We start from the raw sequence: 6000 nt of genomic DNA on the forward strand, positions 1-6000 counted from the left end.
GTAACTCACAATTTGAAAAAGGTGTTTTCATATAGTATGAAAATGCATTACAAAGCCAATATATTTTCATTGACTTGTTTTCAACATGTTTGTGATGTGTATACAACAAGTTGTCTACATAGGTTTGTGACATGTTTCCAACCTGTTTGTGATATGTTTACAAGTTGTCGAATGTGTTTGTGACATGTTTCCAACCTGCTTGTGATGTGTTTACAACAAGTTGTCTACATATGTTTGTGACATGTTTCCAACCCGTTTGTGATGTGTAGACAACAAGTTGTCGACATGTGTTTGTGACATTTTATTCTATAGTGTGAACGCTTCTTTATTTATCTCAGTTACTCACAGGTTTGAAAAGGTGTTTTCATACACTTGCGAAAATGGCATTACAAAGCAGGTACATTTATGAGGCTCAACCCGTCATTTTAGCCTCGCAGAAAGGGTGAAGAATCGAAGTGACAGTAATTCAGATAGATGAAGTAGAATGAAAACATAATGGACTGTCACGCGGCACAGTGCAAGGTGATTTGTGCTCAGGCGAAGGAAAGGCCTTGTCATTAAATGTCAGGGTTGGTGGAATCCCTTTTTTTTTTTTTGCTTAGGAACTGCTTTTTAGCTTTTGTTTAGTGGAGTGCTGTGCTACGCGGCTTAGTAGAGTACTTGTTTAGTATGTGTTACTCCTTACTTTTGCAGAGTACTGTATTATTTTCTTGTTGAAGTAGAGGAGTTTTCCACAAGAGTTTTAATAGGGTGCTTTTAGTCATTTGGATTATGGAGCTTTTCTATATTTATATAATTATACTTTCCCTGTTTTTGTAGAGTACTTTGTAAAGTATTTTCTTATCTTTTGTAAAGTACTTAAGTATATTTTATTGAAGTCTCTTCCTTGTATTTTTATAGAGCACTTTCCATTCTTCATAGCAAAGCATTCCTACTTTTGGAGAATACTTTTCTATATTTCGTAAAGTACTTTTCTATCTTTTGTAAAGTACATCCCTACTTTCTGTTTATTTCAGTAGCGCACTTTTCAACTCAAGTTTGAAAAAGAGTACTTTCCTACATTCTGTAAAGTATTTTCTCACTTCTTCAGGATACTTTCTTATATCTTTATAGATTTACATTCCAAGTACGATTTTCGTTTTGTACTCGGAAAAAAAAAACAAGAAAAAATGCGCCGAAGTTTCTTCGGCGCAATCGAGTTTTCTGTACAGCCGCTACAGCGTATAATCAAGGCCAACGCAAATCGATCTATCTCTCGATGGTCTCAATATAATGCTGTATGAGCCGCGGCCCGTGAAACTTTAACCACGGCCCGGTGGTGGCCTATCCTATATCGTTGCCAGAAGCACGATTATGGCAAACTTTAACCCTAAATAAAACGAAAACTACTGAGGCTAGAGGGCTGCATTTTGGTATGATTGATGATTGGAAGGTGGATCATCAGCGTACCAATTTGCAGCCCTCTAGCCTTTGTAGTTTTAAAGATCTGAGGGCGGACAGAATACAGCGCGGACGGACAGTCAAATCCAGCACAATAGTTTTCTTTTGCAGAAAACTAAAAATAATTATAGGTTGGAATTCCAGGAGTGTTTGCAGTTGAAAGTACTTTTGCATGATGACGTGCTAGGTGTCAGTAGGTTTTTTTTTTTGCAATACAGATTTTCATGAGTAGGTTTTTTGTAATAAAAATTTTCATGGAGCTTCTAAATGCTCTCTTCAGAATAATGTGTTGAATTTTATTGCGCTTATTTGTTTAGTTTTTGTAGTTTTGGAAGGCGGTGGATTTCAGTGAGGTTTTTATGTAGTTTTTGTAGTTTTTTTAATGCATTCCTGTAGCAATGTACTGTAGAATATATATATATATATATATATATATATATATATATATATATATATATATATATATATATATATATATATATATATATATATATATATATATATATATATATATATATATATATATATATATATACATATACATATACATACATATGTGTGTGTGTGTGTGTACAGCATGTATTAAGTCTACATTCTCGTTCGTTGGTAATGCAAATACAGAACTGTAATTCCAACGTTACGTAATATGCACGTATTGTTGTATTTTACTCAGTTTCAAAGAACTCACTGATTCATTTAATTTTAAATCTATACGTTTTAAAAACACTTTTCTATTCTGTTTCGTTCCCAGCTCACTACACGAAATACAGAATTAAAAAAAAAAAAGAGAAGAATAATCGTGAGGAAGTTTAAAAACAGGATTAAGGCAGGACATTGCCACCTGTAGGTTCATATACAAAACCAGTTCGGGGACTGAATTTATTCGCTCGTTTAAGTTAGGCTTCTCTTTAGGTGTTTGAGTCGGTAGGCCTACAGAGAAAAAGAAAATCTCGTGGATGATTTCCTTGCCTAAGAGCCTAGATTTTAGTTGTGCCTTTTATATATATATATATATATATATATATATATATATATATATATATATATATATATATATATATACTTTCAGTGACAGGTGTGTGAACCTGAGATTATATATATATATATATCTCATGTTCGCGCACACACACACACACACACACACACTTGTCCCTGAAATCTGGCTGTAGGTAATCCTGTCCATTTTATAGCGTTGGAAATAACGCTTCAGATATATCTCGCCAGCTTTCGACGTTTTCATAGTATTTGTTAACAGAAAAATGTGTATTCGTTGAATTTTGTTTTGCCACGATATTATTACACTTGAATACATCCTGTCTTTTTGGGTAACTGTAGGTTCTGATGCCACAGGGCCACAAGCAATGCTTAAATGATGTTAAACAGATATAGCAAGGTTTAATATTCTGTAGAATTCAATTATATTCCACTCTACGAGAAGAATTCACTGCTAAAATATCTTTGTTCACATGATTCTAAAAGGGAATTCGGAATAATAGATATTAGTCTGTCAGCATTTGCGTGTTCTGACGAGTCATGATTTATCTTTTTATATTTTTTTTGTGTGTGTGTGTGTATTCCCCCCCCCGCTGTAATTATAACCGTATTTTATAGCTATCGTTACCGTGTTTAAGATGTCTTTTGGGAAGGGGGTCACGCAAGGTAGTTAATGGTGCCCCCTTTTATTTTCCAATGAGAAGGAAATGAAGGGGTTTGAAATATGCAGTAGCTCTGCTATTCATAAATGCTATCACTGCTATTATTATTATTACTGCTACTGCTACTGTTACTATTCAGCCACTACTATGGTACTGCTATTCTTTTAAGTAGTCGTTTTTATGATATCGTTATGATGTTTCTTTTAATAGCAAAAATTCTAATCGTGTTTCGTCTATTCAGTCGAAGGTAACGTTGAAGATTAGGTTTTTGTTGTACTGTAATTATTTCTCTCTCTCTCTCTCTCTCTCTCTCTCTCTCTCTCTCTCTCTCTCTCTCTCTCTCTCTCTCTCTCTACTGTCTTATATCATTATTGTATTTACCACTTAAATCTGTACTTACATTGTTATATTGTACAATTTTATATAAAATGAAAAATTAAAAGCATGTTTTGGTCAGTTGAATAAGAAAGCTGTTTGTTTTCTCTCTCTCTCTCTCTCTCTCTCTCTCTCTCTCTCTCTCTCTCTCTCTCTCTCTCTCTCTCTCTCACAGAAATTCTTGATCTGAAACCTCTATCGGGAACATGTTCTGTGTTTGCCACCTAAATTTTATTTTTAATTTTTACTGAAAATGGCACCAATTGATTGAAGAGTATTCACGAGAGAGAGAGAGAGAGAGAGAGAGAGAGAGAGAGAGAGAGAGAGAGAGAGAGAGAGAGAGAGAGAGAGAAAAAGGTGGCATGGAGGGTGTGTAATAAAAATGGTAAAAAAACGCAACTACATGAAAGGACTGACTTCATTCCTCTCTCTCTCTCTCTCTCTCTCTCTCTCTCTCTCTCTCTCTCTCTCTCTCTCTCATTGCGTTTCCATATATTTCATGGTGCGTTACAAATCGACCTAATGGAAGGCTGACCCGATTTTATATGCGAATGTAATTTTGACGAATTTGTCATAAAATTTAATATAATTTTTGATTTTATTTTTTATTTATTTATTTATTTATTTATTTTAGTGTTCTGGTTCAATTCGCTTTAATATTGATGATGACGGGAACCATATGTAGCCATGGGAGATGAGAGTAAAAGGGAAAGAGAAGAGAGAAATAAGAGGAGAAAGGAAGAGGAGAGTAAGAGGAAGAGGGAAGAGAGAAATAAAAGGAGAAAGGAAGATGAGAGTAAGAGGGAGAGGGAAGAGAGAAATAAGAGGAGAAGGGAAGATGAGAGTAAGAGGAAGAGGGAAGAGAGAAATAAGAGGAGAAAGGAAGATGAGAGTAAAAGGGAGAGAGAAGAGAGAAATAAGAGGAGAAAGGAAGAGGAGTGTAAGAGGGAGAGGGAAGAGAGAAATAAGAGGAGAAAGGAAGATGAGAGTAAGAGGAAGAGGGAAGAGAGAAATAGGAGGAGAAAGGAAGAGGAGAGTAAGAGGGAGAGGAAGAGAGAAATAAAAGGAGAAGGGAAGATGAGAGTAAGAGGGAGAGGGAAGAGAGAAATAAGAGGAGAGAGGAAGAAGGAGAGAGATAAGAAGAGATAATTCAGTGATATGATTATTGTGTTTTGTTTACTCGCTCACTTCCTCCCGTGATTTCTTCAGAGTCCTGTTTCCTTCATTCCCTGTTTCCTCTTCTGTTTCCTGTTTCATTCTTGTTTCCTTTCTGTTGTCTCGTACGTTTTCTCTTCTGTTGCTCCCTGTTTCTCTTCGTCAGTTTCTATTTAAGTTTCCTTTTTAGTTTTTATTTGTTCTCTCCTGAGTTCCTTCCGTGTGTTTCTTTCTCTTTCCCGTTTACTGTCCCTTCCATGTTTCCTGGTTCTTCCTGTTCCAGAGGAACTAAAGGAGCAAACAGGAAAGAAACAGAGGAGGGGGCATAGGATACAGAGAGAGACACAGAGGGCAACAGAAGGAAAAGAGAAAACAGAAGGAGGAAGCAGAAGGGCATCAGACTAGGATACAGAGGAGAACACAGAGGACGGAATAGAGAAGTAAACAGAAGGAAACAGAAGGAGGAAGCAGAAGAAAACAGAAGGAGGAAGCAGAAGAAAACAGAAGGAGGAAGCAGAAGAAAACAGAAGGAGGAAGCAGAAGAAAACAGAAGGAGAAAACAGAAACTGGGCAATTGAAAACAGAAAAGGAAAATATATTAGTACACAAACGATGATAACCAGAAGAAGCAGAAGAAACAGGAGAAAACAGAAGAAAACAGAAGGAGGAAGCAGAAGAAAACAGAAGGAGGGAGGAAAACATGGAAGAAGAAAACAGAAGGATGCAGAAGAAAACAAAACAGAAAACCAGGGAGGTAAACAGATGAAAACTTTCGCGTCTGCAGAAGAAAACTTCTCCAGTTTCCAGTTTTGTTTTTCCTCAGGAGGAAACAGGAGGAAACATGGAAGAGAAACATGTGGAGGAAACATCGCAAACCAGGGAGGTAAACAGTTGTTTCGTCCTATTTTTCCGTTTTGTTTCCTCCTGTTTCCTTCGTTGTTTTCCTGTTTCCCCTTCCGTTTCCTTCGGGTCATCATGTTTTGTTTACTCACATATTTCCTTTTCAGTTCCCCAGTTTCTGTTTCCTTCTGCTTCCTCTTCCTGTTCACTACTTCTGTTTCCTTCTCTGCTCCGTCTTCTGTGTTCCCCTCTGTACCCTCTTGTGCCTCCTTCTGTTTCTTTTCCCCGTTTCCTCTCGTATTTCTTTAGTTCCTTCGGTTCCGGCCCCACTCTGCATCTCTGCTTTTATTTTCCTGTTTTTCTCTCTTTCCTCGGCACTTTATTGACTCTCTCTCTCTCTCTCTCTCTCTCTCTCTCTCTCTCTCTCTCTCTCTCTCTCTCTCTCTCTCTCTCTCCATTTTTGACTCTGCCTACCTCGTCTCTTTCATGTACTCCATTTCTCATTTGGCGTTATATTTTCCATTTGCCCATCCCC

At 36.8% G+C, this 6000-nt stretch overlaps 1 protein-coding gene across 7 annotated transcripts in view; it reads left to right on the forward strand.

Annotated features, from left to right (window-relative positions):
- Mgat4a (alpha-1,3-mannosyl-glycoprotein 4-beta-N-acetylglucosaminyltransferase a) overlaps window positions 1-6000 on the forward strand; it is a 377735-nt gene that overhangs the window by 48643 nt on the left and 323092 nt on the right. The gene's annotated exons all lie outside the window — the stretch shown is intronic.

The sequence above is a fragment of the Macrobrachium rosenbergii genome, chromosome 56 (genome assembly GCF_040412425.1).
Source record: "Macrobrachium rosenbergii isolate ZJJX-2024 chromosome 56, ASM4041242v1, whole genome shotgun sequence".
NCBI classification, from domain to species: Eukaryota; Metazoa; Arthropoda; class Malacostraca; order Decapoda; family Palaemonidae; genus Macrobrachium; species Macrobrachium rosenbergii.